Source organism: Petaurus breviceps, unplaced genomic scaffold, assembly GCF_028583685.1.
Source record: "Petaurus breviceps papuanus isolate PSGF00001 unplaced genomic scaffold, PetGlider_PUasm1.0 90644, whole genome shotgun sequence".
In the NCBI taxonomy this organism is placed as follows: Eukaryota; Metazoa; Chordata; class Mammalia; order Diprotodontia; family Petauridae; genus Petaurus; species Petaurus breviceps.
Window position 1 is genome coordinate 2,651,785 of NW_027187298.1, and position 13,640 is coordinate 2,665,424.

Genomic DNA, 13,640 nt, shown 5'->3' on the forward strand with positions numbered 1-13,640 from the left:
TTGACTTTAATACCTAAGAAAATCCTAAAGGTATTATTAAAGAAATGGTTAGGAAACACCTAGAAAGGAAATTGGTCATGAAAGCCAACATAATGTCTGGAAAACAAAGTCATAACAGATTCACCTTTCCTTTTCCCAGAGGGTTTCTATACTGATAGATAAGGAAAATGGTCTAGACAGTATTAACCTAAATTTTAAAATATCTGATGAACTTTTACATGCCATTCTTTTGCAACATCTAAAGAGATGTTTGTCAGGCCATGGTACAATTGGATAAATGAAGTGGTTGAATGACAAGATGTCAAGAAGTATTAATATTTTAAAGTCAGGAATCAGTGCTTTTCTCTGAGTTGTTCAACATTTTATAAATAATTTGGATAAACACATAAATCACAACAGAATAAAGAAATTGGAGAAAAATTGTAATGAATGATTAACACAGTTGATGACTAAATAAGCATTCAAAATATATGTCAAAGCTAAAACACTGAACCACATTTAATAAGAAACTACAATACATAAAGTCTTGGGCTTGAGTTAAATAAATCAAACCCCTAGTAAAAGATGAATGAGGGACAGTAGTATGGGGGAAAAATCCAGGAGTTTTAAAGGGCTCCAAGAGGGGTAAAAAACAAATCGATATTTCATCAAAAATGCCAATTCATTCTTGTTTTGCATTAAAAGAAATATACCTTCCATAAATGAGAGGCAAAGGCAAGAGTGCTGCTTAACTGCAATTCTGTTATCAGACTGCTTATGAAATAGTATGCTCAGTTTTGTGTGCTACAGTTTAGGAACAACATATAAACTGGAGCTCATCCTAAGGAAGGCAACCAGAATGATAAAAAGTCTTAAGTTTTTTCTCTATGAGAGTTGGAGGAAGTAACTCGGAATGTAACTTTAGAAAATTAAAGATTGAAAGGAAGGGCATAAGGGAATGGTTACTGTCTTCAAATACTTTGAAGGGTGTCACAGAAAGATACTCATTCTGCTTAGCACCAGAGGGTAGAACTGGGGAACAACTGATATATTTTACAAAGAGATCAATTTAGACTTGATGAAAGGAAAAACTTCCTAACAGATCTGGGATACACCTTGAGGTATTATGTTGTCACTAAATAGAGTTCGTCAAGACAGATTGGATGACCAGGTTTCAGATGGGGTCTTGTGAGAATTCTTTTTGCAGTTATGAATTCAAAAATAGTTGCTGAGTTCTCCTTGAACTCTTAATTTCTATGATTTTTACCTTTTAACATAAGAAACCTTTGTTTCTTATTATTCAGAAGAGCATTTGGCTCTTTTCTAGTCATTCTTCCATTCAGTCTCTCCACATTGTCTCCTTAGGCTTTGCCTTTCCTCACCTGATGATAAAACCTGAGGGTTGGAGACACTTTCAGTCATCCTTCTTTGGTTATACTCTATATGTAAGATTAATTGCCCTACTAAATATAATATCCAGAATGGAACATGATATTACAAATATATTCTAACTAGAGCAAAGATTAGCTGGACTCTACTAATACAAATGATGTTAATGTTAGCTGTTTCCAGCATGAACCATATTTCATTACTGATACCTATTGAGCTAAAAATGAAATAAAATCCATAATTTCCCACAGGAAAAAAATGTGATATAGCTATGTTGCTAGCATATTGTATGTATAATGTATATATATAATGTATATATATAATGTATAAGGCTGTTGTTTTGTCTTTGTTTTTTTTTTTTAATCCAGCTCTAAGACTTTGCTTTGGGGGTCTGTTAAATTCATTCTTCTTAGATTCTACCCAATTTCCAAGTCTTCCAGGATCCTTTGATTCTTATTCAAGTATAGGCTGAACTGGTCTGAGGTCATTTCCAATTTTGAGATTCTGTGATGCTACCTTTAACAACTGCCATTTTCCTTACTACATGTTCACAAACCCTAATTTGTACATTCAAGAATTTTTCCAGGAATTAAATTCAAACTCTGGAATCAGAAAACATGAGTTCAAATCTTGTCTCTGTAGAATATTGCCTGTCTAACCTTGGGGCAGTGACCAAATATTTCCAGGCCATGATTCCATCACCTGTTAAATGAGATGAGTGGATTTGATATATATATATATGTATTTGATACATTTAGCTTTCTAAGACCTTATAGTTTTAAGACAACATCCCATCACTCTCCTTCATTTTGGGGAGACAGGGGTCATCAAAACATTTACTTTTCCCTAGTTCATTGCAGTTTTTAGTGATCACTACTAAAAAAAATTGACTCAGAAATAACATGTCATTTTTTTCAATAACCTTACATGTAGTACAGATTTAATAATACCTCACAAATATTAAGCACTTGAAAATTTGTAAAACACTTTTTTCATAAAAAAGTTGTGAATTCAATATTATTGTCAGTTGGAGATGTTGCTGTAAAGCCAAGCATGAGCAGCTTTTCAGAGGAATGCTGCTGTGAACAGATTTCAAGGTTCTGATTACATAGTATAGCAAACTCTCTATTTATTCAATAACAAATCAGAGCGAAACATTCACAGAAATCAAGGTACAGCATTAACAATATTGCACCTTATCACAGAAAGTCAAAATACAGCATTCACAATGTCAGAACTCAACAACTTATCAATAAAATGGTTTTTACCACATAGTTTTCACCAAAGTGGCCACATAGTTTTCAACAAAGTAAATCATTTAGTAACTCAATCATTCAATCATCCTTAAGAAGCTTGCCTCCTTAAGGGACACAAAGTACAAAAGTCAAAGCCTTCAGGGATGGAGTCAAGATGGCAAAGTAGAAACAGGACTTCCATGGGGTTCTGGCTGCCACCTCCTCCAATTCATGTAAAAAGTGATTCTGAACAAACTTTGGGGCTACAGAAGCCACAAAATGACACAGAGAAGCTAACCTCCCACTGAGGACAGCCGGGCAGGCAAGTAGGTAGCAGCTAGCACAGAACTCTGTGAGCAGAGCCCAGCCTAGCGCGAGCCAGAGGTTTTACCCTCAGGGTGGCGCTGACCAGCCACTTGCTGGAAGGAATTCAGATCAGCAGCAGCTGTGGAGGTTTCCAGAATTATAAATATAAAGAGGCTAAGGGACAAAGTGAGAGGTCAGGGCAGTGTGGACTTTGGTATCCAGTAGTTGGGAGTGTGGTAGGCCTTTGACCCCAGGTGAGAAGCGGCTAAGGTGCCGGGGCTGTGCAGCCGCTGCTACATGGCAGCTTCACCTACTGTACTACAGATTGTAGGGGGACCAAGTGATCAGGATGAGGGGTAATCACTCTTGCTTTAACCTGCTTGAATCTGGATTGCAGTCTACTGTGGAGGTCCTGGAGTTTGTGATCAGCTTGCCAGACTGTGTGGAGGCTTCAGAGAGGGCACCCAACTAATACCTTCGACACCTAAGAAAACCCCAGCATTTACTATAAAGCTTCCCTGGATGGACACAGACTCCTACTGTGTCAAAAGTCAAGTAACTTAGTGGCTATATGAGTAGGCAAAGGAAGCAAAGCAAACAGAGGAATCCAACAGTAGATTCTTGCTTTGGGGACAAAAAGTATCAAAGCATGGAACAGGAGGAAGACAGTGAAGTCAGAATCCCTGCACCAAAAGCTTCCAAGAAAAATACGAGCTGGTTACAAACTGTAGAGAACCTTAAGAAGGATTTAGAAAACCAAACAAGAAAAGCAGAGGAAAAATTGGGAACAGAAATGAGAATGATGCAAGAAAATTATGAAATGAGAGTAAACAACCTGAGTAAAGAAAATAACACCTTAAAAACAGACTAACTCTGCTGGGAAAACTGGAATATATTATGACAGAAACTGGGCATAGATCATTATCTAACACCATATACCAAAACCAAGTCTAAATTGGTGCATGATCTAGGTAGAAACGTTGATACTGTAAGCAGTCTCCTAAAACAAGGAATAGTTTACCTGTCTAACTTGTGGAGAGGGAAAGACTTTATGACTAAACAAGAATTAGAGAAGATTATAAAATGTAAAACGGATAATTTTGACTATGTGAAATTGAAAAGCTTCTGTACAAACAAAGCCAATGTAACCAAGATTAAGAGGGAGGTGGGAAATTGGGAAAGAATCTTTACAACCTATGTCTCTGACAAAGGACTCATTTCTAAAATATACAGAGAATTGAGTCAAATTTATAAGAATATAAATCATTCCCCAATTGATAAATGGTCAAAGGATATGAACAGGCAATTCTCAGAGAAAGAAATTAAAGATATCTATAAGCACATGAAGAAAGGCTCTAAATGACTATTGATTAGAAAAATGCAAATCAAAACAATTCTGAGGTACCACATCTCACCAGTCAGATTGGCTAAGATGACAAAACAGTAAAATGACAAATTCTGGAGAGGATGTGGGCAAATTGGAACACGAATGCATTGCTGGTGGAGTTGTAAACTGATCCAGCTTTTCTGGAAAGCAATCTGGAATTATGCCCAAAGGGCTATAAATACTTTCATATCCTTTGACCCAGCAATACCACTCCTAGGGTTATATCCCAAAGAGATCATAGAAGTGGGAGGAAGACCCATATGTACAAAAAGGTTTATAGCAGCTCTTTTTGTGGTGGCAAAGAATTGGAAATTAAGGGGGTGCCCATCAATTGGGGAATGGCTGAACAAGTTGTGGTATATGCATGTTATGGAACACTATTGTGCTATAAGAAATGAGGAGCAGACAGATTCTATATTTCCCTGGAGAAGCTTATACGAACTGATGCTGAGTGAGAAGAATAGAACCAGAAGAAATTTGTACACAATTACAGACACAACATATGTGTGATGACCAACTTTGATAGACTGAACTCTTCTCAGCAATGCAGTGATATAAGTCAATCCCAAAAGACTCATGATGGGGAGAAATATGTGCATCCAGAGAAAGGACTAGAAAGAACTGAGTTTATACCCAGGTGGAAGCAAAATACCTGATATTTTTCCTTTTCTTGTTTGGTTCTATGTCCTCTTTATCATTTTTCATTCCATCTGATACAATCCGTCTTTATAACCTGACTAATGTGAAAGAATTTATAGACTCTATACCTGACTATATGCCACAATGGGGGGGGAGAGATGGAGGGGGACAAAATGTGAAACTCAAGGAATTGTGAAATTGAATCCTGTAAACTAAAAGGAAACAAACAAATTAATTTAAAAAATTTAAAAATAGACTAACTCAAATGGCAAAGGAGGATCAAAAAGCCAATGAGGAGAAGAATGCCTTAAAAAGCTAGATTTGCCAGATGAAAAAAAGAGTCTCAAAAGCTCACTGAAGAGAATCATTCCTTCAGAATTAGATTGGAGAAATGGAAGCTAATGACTTTATTTGAAATCAAGATACTATTAAACAGATCCAAACAAATGAAAATATAGAAGGCAATGTGAAATATCTCATTGGGAAAACCACTGACATGGAAAAAAGATCCAGGAGAGATAATTTTAAAATTATTGGACTACCTGAAACCCATTATCAAAGAAAGAACCTAGAAATCAACATTCAAGAAATTTTCAAGAAAAGTGCCCTGATGTTTTATAACCAGAGGACAAAACAGAGGTTGAAAGAATCCACCAATTACCTCCTGAAAAAGATCCTAAAAAGAAAACTCCTAGGAACATTATAGCCAGGTTATGAAATTCCTAGATTAAGGAAAGAACATTACAAGCATCCAGGAAGAAACAATTTTAATATTGTGGAAACACAATCAGGTTAACCCAGGATCTGGCAGGTTCTACACTGAGGGATCAAAGGGCTTGGAATATGATATTCTGGAGGTCAAAGGAGCTGGGATTAAAAGCAAGAATCACCTACCCAGCAAAACTGAGTATCATTTTTCAGGGGAAAATATTGTCATTCAATGTAATAAAGGACTTTCAAGCATTCTTGCTGAAAAAACCATAGTTGAATAGAAAATTTGACATTTAGATACAAGAAGCAAGAGAAGTATGAGAAGGTAAACTGGGAAAAGAAATCATAAGGAACTTATCAAAGTTAAACTATTTACATCCCTACATGAAAAAACCATAATTGTAACTGATGAAACTTTTCTCAGTATGAAAATTAATTGAAGGGAATAGAAATGTATGTGTGTGTATTTATATATGTATGTGTATACATACATATATGTATATGGGCATATGAATACATATGTGAATTCATATATGTGTACAGATATACATAGATAGAGGACACAGTACCAATTTAAAAGGAAGGGATGATACTTCAAAGGTGAAATTAAGAGGTGAGAGAGGAATATAATGAGAGAAGATGGGGAGGGACAGAATGGGGTTAACTATCTCATATAGAAGAGGCAAGGGAAAATGGTTACAATGTAGGGGAAGAACAGGAAGGCAAAAGGGAATGGGTCAACCTTATTCTCATTTAATTTGGCTTAGGGAGAGAATGACATACACACTAAATAGGGTATCTCACCCTACAGGGAGTAGGGGGGAAGGGGATGAAGGGGGGGGTGATGGAAGGGAGGGAAGGCTGGGGGGGGGGAGGGAAGTTGGAACCAACCACTTTTGAAAAGTGGTAGGATAAAAGTAGAGAATAGAACAAGTGGGAGGTGGGATAGGAGGTAGGGAAATATAGTCAGTATTTTACAATATATCCACTATGGCAATGTTTTGGATAGCTACACATGTACAACCTATACTGAATTGCTTATCTTTCCAGTAAGGGTGGGTGACAAAGGAGGAAGGGAAGGAATCTGGAATTTAAAGTTTTAAAATCAAATGTTTAAAAATATATACATATATATATATATACATATATACTACTATTAATATTATTTTACCTGTAACTGGGAAATAAGATATACAGGTACTGCGACATAGAGATCCACTGTATCGTACTAGAAAATCAGAGGGTGTATGGGAGAAATTATGGGAGAGAGCAGATTGGAGGAGGGGATATCCAGTGGGATCGCTATTTCAGGGTGCTAGGGAGGGGAAAAATGGGGAGAAAATTTATAACTCAAAATCTTGCAGAAATGAATGAAGTAAACTAGAAGTTAATAAAGCATTTGATTAAAAAAGTCATAGCCCTCCACCCATGGAGTGCAATTAAATTATAATTTTCTCAGTCATTACCCAGTACCCTCTTAAGGGGCAGTGGAAAGTACAAAAGCCATCCACCCCTAGTTCACAAGTAAATCACAATTTCATCAATCACTTCTCAGTACCCTATTTCATCAGTCACTATTCAAACAATTTCATCAGTCACTAATCAGTATCCACGGAGACGTCTTTTCATCTTGACTTGAGGCACGTAGCTCCTACCTGAATCCACCAAACTGTCACATGGGTTCAAAAGCAGAAAGGGCCCAGTTCCTTGTCCAGCTCTCTGTGCAGTTCCTGCTCCTCACTGGAGCTCACAGTGTCCAGTCCATCTCAAATCCTTCACAGTCTCTGTTCCCGGGAAGACAAGGCTTAACAAAGCCACAATAGGGGTGGCTAGGTGGCGCAGTGAATAGAGCACAGGCCCTTGAGTCAGGAGGACCTGAGTTGAAATACAGCCTCAGACACTTGACATACTTACTAGCAGTGTGACTTTGGGCAAGTCACTTAACACCAATTGCCCTCCAAAAAGCAAAACAAAACAAAACAAAACAAAAAACAAAGCCACATTAACATTCATAAACATTAACAAAGCTATAACATTTGTACAAAATACTGGCACCACAGTCATTCTTCCTCGGTCTTCAGCAGCTCCAGCTGGCCCTTGGAAGTCCTGCCACCACAACTTCAAGTTTTGCCTCCAGAAGTCCGAGTTCTGTGTCAGTTCTCATTTTTCTTCTCAGTTCTTCTCAGTTCTCTTCTCTCTCCAAAAGTACCCACCCAGCCTCCAGATGTGCTTGCTCCCAGAAATTCATGGTCTCTCTCTGTCTCTGTCTCTGTCTCTGTCTCTGTCTCTATCTGTCTCTGTCTCTGTCTCTGTCTCTGTCTCTCCTCTCTCTGTCTCTCTCTGTCTCTCTCTGTCTCTCTCTCTCTCTCTCTCTCTCTCTCTCTCTCTCTCTGTCTGTCTCTCTGTCTCTCTCTGTCTCTCTCTCTCTCTCTGTGTCTCTCTGTCTCTCTGTCTCTCTCTCTCCTCCCTGTTCAGCCACTTCCTGTTGTATTGGCAATGCGGGTTTATACTTTCTCTTTCTTTACAAAGGCTTCATTTGAAACTAGGTGCTAAGTACCTGTCAGCCTGGCAATACAAAGGGATCTTCAAATTTCATTACTATTACAGTTGCCCCTGACTGTAGTAAGTTAAAAAGCTACAATATGAATGGGGTACATAGCATTTTAATTGTGGCACACTTTACACTTCACCATTATGCTTCACTTCACCCATTTCCCTTGAGTGGCTAGCCACATGTTTAAATTCCATGCATTAAAATAAAGGATATCCTCATATATATATATATATATACAATATTTAGGAGGATGAATGTGGTTAAGGCTTTTCTTTATTTTTTTTAATGAGTCTCCCTATTTGGCCAGGCTGGCCATTCACTGGCCTAATCCCACAACTGACTGGCATAGAAACTTTGATCCTTTCCATTTGAAAAGGTTTGACTCTCTTTAGGCAGCCTGATAGCCTCCAACTTTTTTTTTGGGGGGGGGATCATCATATTGGTCCTTAACTTAGTGCAAACATCTGATTGTCTTTAGAACTACTACATCTCAGTACTACCAACTCAAGCATCTAACGGTTGAGGCATATTTTCCTAGAAAAATCACATAATACATAAATCATGCATATTATTCCCATCTTTGGGTGCCAACAAAGCTCCTCCTCTAATTATAGTGTGTTATCCATATATCAATCAGGCATATCATCCTGCCCACACCATAACATTGGTGGGAGGATGGGATCTCCAAAGGAGATAAGGTTCTTTATTCAGGCCTAAGATACAATAACAATAATTAGGCACAGTGATCTTTACAAAGCAATTTCTAACAGGGAACTCTGTGAGGAGTGATATGAGCCAGCACTCTAGGAGCTTATTTTATATGCAGGAATTCATTTTAATGGCTGAGGTAGCCTTGTGTTTGGTTTCATTGATTCAGAGAAAGTAGGGAGGGATACTAGGTTTGAATTACCAGCTAGGACCATTACCTTTCAGTTATGGGGTCTATCAAGCTTATATGCATGTATGCATGCATACATATGTGTATGCATATATGTATATGTATCTGTATGTGTACGTATTGTATATGTATATAAATTACAGGTAGGAACATGTATGTTATTTACATAGATTGGAACTGTATCCCTCTCTGTTTCTTCCTTCTTTTTTCCTTCCTTCCTCTTTGCTTCCTTCTTTCCTTTCTTCATGAAATAAAACATTTATTAAGGAAAGAAAAAAATAGTAAAACAATAAAATATAATCACAGCCTACTTTCCTGAAAAAATACAATCTTATTTTCCTTTTTTCCGTAGTATTTTGGCACTTAAAACTGTTTCTGAAAGTCAACTGATACAATTTCTCTATCATCAGGGACAGAAGCTACTTCTCTGATCCTTTGCTAGACTTCATCCTGGTCACACAAACCAATGTTGGATGTTGTCTAGGGCTCTGAACCCTCTTTTCTTCTCCTTCTACTATTGTTGCATGGTGACTTGATCAGCTCCCGTGGATTCAATTATCATCTCTATGATGCTGATGTTTCTTGGATCTACTTACCTAGCCCTGAACTCTATCTTAACCCCTAGATTCTCATTTCCTACAACCCACTGGCCTCAAATTTGATGTCTCATAGACATCTTAAACTCAACATATCCAAAACTAAACTCATGTTTTCCTCTCCCAAGCTTCCCTATTACTGTCTTGGGTACCACGGTCTTCCCAGTCACCCAACCTATCAACCTAGATCTTAACTTTGTATCCCCACTCACTCTCAATACTCATATCCAATTTGTTGCCAAGTCCTGTAAAATTTACCTTTGTAACATCTCTCATATATGCCCCCTTATTTCTTCTAACACTGTCATTAGCAAAATGCAGGCCCTTGTCACTTCACTTTTGGACAATTGCAATGGACTTCTGCTTGTTCTCCATTAAAGTTTCTCTCCATTCTTCATCTAACTGTCAAATTGATCTTCCTAAAGCACAGGTCTGACCAAGTTAAATCCCTTACTCCATTCAATAAACTCTAGCAAGTTTCTTCTTCTTTCTTCTTCAGGATCAAATATAAAATTCCCTGCCATTCAAAGTTCTTCATAATCCAGCCACTTCTTAGTTTTTCAGTCTTCTTATACCATACTCAGCCCTATCCCCATGTACTCTATCATCCACTGACACTGGTCTCCTTATTTCTCCTCATATAAGACATTCCATCTCCTCACTGCATTGTCTTTTTGGCTTTCCTTTTTGCTTAGAATTCTCTCCTTCCTCATGTCTGCTTCATGGTTTCCCATATGTTATTCAAGCCCCTCTTAATGTTAGTGCCTTTCCTCTCTTGATTCTTTCTAATTTATGCCATATATATTTTCTCAATACACTTTTCGTGTTGTCTCACCCTTGGGAATAAGGACTATTTTTTCGCCTTTTGTTTTATACTACTGCTAAGCAGGTATGTAGTAAATGGTTGTTGACTTGAAAATAAACTTATTTGAAAGGAGGCTTGGATATCTGCACACATGCCACTCAATTTCGGCACTCTTCATCCCCATGTGTATTTTCTCCTTACTTGCTGGAACAGTAGGGGTGGTTGTGGTGGTTGTTGTTCAGTTGTTTCAGTCATGTCCAACCCTTCATTTCTGTATATGGGGTTTTCTTGGCAAAGATACACACACAGTAACAGCAATATTATGCAATGATCAACTGTGATAGACTTAGCTATTCTCAGCAATAGAATGATCCAAGACCATTCCAAAAGCCTCATCCAGGGGAAAAATGTTTAAAAACTGAATGAAAATTGAGGCATACTATTTTTATTTTTTTCATGATTTTTCCCTTTTACTCTTTCTTCTTTCACAACATGACTAATATTGAAATATGTTTAATATGATTTTACATGTATAAACTACATCAGATTGCTTGCCATCTTGGGGAGGGGGTAAAGGAGGAAGGTATGGAGAAAAATTTGGAACTCAAAATCTTATAAAAATAAATGCTAAAACTCTTTTTTCCATGTAATTGGAAAAATAAAACATTATTTCCCCCCTCAAAATGCAAGTTAAATTAAAAAAAAACACTAGAGTAGTTTGCCATTTCCATCTCTAGTTCATTTTACAGATAAGCAAACTGAAGCAAACAGGGTTGAATGATTTCCCTCAGGATCACATAGCTAATAAGATATCTGACACTGGATTTGAACTCAGGTTTTCCTAACTCCTGGTCCAGCACTCAATTCACTGCACTACCTAGTTTACTCAAGAGGTAGCAGGATATCCAACCTCTTTTAGGGTTTTGGACACTATCCTTCTAGTCACAAACCTTCGGGGCTCTTTTACATCTTCCCAAAGCTATTTCTTTTCTTTATTCAATGTATATATCTTGACCTTCATGAGAAATGAAATACTTCCTTTCCTAAAATAACACTTGTGCTCTCAGACATCCTGTGAAATATATTCCTTTTCCTACTGGGCACAGTATATATACATACATACACACATACACACATATATACATGTATATATGAATGAATTAAAAATAATTTATTAATCACTTTGTATTTGCCAAAAACACGTGCCAAATTCTGTGAAGACAAACTGAAAAGTGAGATAATTCTTCATCTCAAGGAATTCACATAATACTGAGGGAAAAACATAACAAAGAAGGTTCATTTGTCGGTTAGATGGAAAGACTTCTTTTCCCTCTTCTTTTTCTCTGTCTTCTCCTTCTTCCAATTACTAAATAGGAAAGATACTTTTTAAGTTCTGAGAGAAATTAACATTTCTATCCTAATACAATAGTCAAAAAAATAACTGAAGAAGTAGCGAGAGAAAGAACTCCAAAATAATACATATTCCATGAAGGTTGGTTGGTGCAGTTTTCTATTAATAGGAAATGGTGCACAAGTTTCCAATACACTGATAACTGGAATTCTCTTTGCTGAGTTTTAAGATAATGAAAAATTTTATGTCTTTTGAGTTTATGATGATAATTACATGACATTCAGTAAAGTGTTAGTAGTCAACATATTTTAATGCTTCTGTCAGAAAATTAATAATCAGTGAATGGTACACACAAAGTGGAAAAGCAAATATAGAATAATTTCCTATACAAATACATGAAAGGCACTTGGTGACATTTTAAAAGCAAAATAGTCTGGTATCCTAAAGAATAGAACTAAATATGTCTTCAGTATGGGAAAAGAGTAATTTATAACATAAGGACAGCACAGTTTTGGCACCAAGTTATGGAATTACATCTGTTTAGCATGTATTATGTTTGGTGACAGAATAGACAAACTATAATATATAGTAATTTAACAAAACATGAAAAGCTAGATAAATCACTCCCCTCTGCTAGCAGCACACAAAGAAATAAGAAATGAATCCAACTAGTTGAGTCCCTGCCGCTTCTCTTAACCAAAGCACTTATTAGAACATGACTCTTATTGTAATAGCCATGTTAGCTTCTATTTGGAGATTCAGAGTATATAACAATATTATTTTCTATCTTTATGCTGGGCTGACAGAATTTTTAGACAAGGAGCAGGATGCAATTTAATTCAGCAAACGTTTATTAAACATTTACCATGTGCCAAGCAGTGGCAGCCTGTCATAGTTAATAGACAGCTGGCTTTAGAATTAGAAAGTCTTGAGTTCAAGTCCCATTTCTGAGGCATAATGGCTGCATGACTCTGGACAAAATATTTAAACTATCAGTGTCTGGTATGATTCATTAAGAATATAAGTTATACAGACCTGCATTAGTAGAGGGAGTCTCTCAACCAGAACTCTTTACGCCAAGGAGAGGGAGGGTACAATGGAGAAATGACAGGGCTTGGACTCAGGAAGACGTGAATTAAAATCAGGTGAGCTGGGTGCCCTTGTGGAGGCAGTGGCTATCTGTCCTTCAGTGAAGTCACCTTTATATTTAAGTGACTATTTATACAGTATATTGCAATCTGTATCCTTTTATCAAGCAAGGCTTGAACTAGAGAGCCAGTAAGATGTCTTCCCACTCTACAATTCTGTGAATCTAAATGTGGTGTTTTCTTTCCTCTAGTTTCTCCCCTTTATAACTCATCCTACAAGGAGAATCCAGAAAGAAATAATATTATTGTAAAGCCCTGATAATGGCACTGCCTTGTTCATAAGCCTTCACTGGATTCCCTCAAATCTCAATCAAGTTTTCATCTATCTATCCAGTTTGATTTGATAGAATCTTCCACTATATGCTCTATTATCTAGGGAAAAAAAAATGAAACACCACTTTTTCTTCAATTTCACTGTACATTTTCTGACCACTTTGTTTTTTATACATCAGTTCCTACACTTAAACGGACAATTTCACAATACCCCTTCTTCCCACACAGGGAATCCTTCTTACCTTTAAAGACCAGTTAAGCGATCTTATCCATGATCTCTCCTTCCCATAGCTAGGTATGATCCATCCTTCCTTGATGGCCCAAGACCATTCTGTTAACCTCTGCTTTTCACTTAGCTTCCTCTAAGTC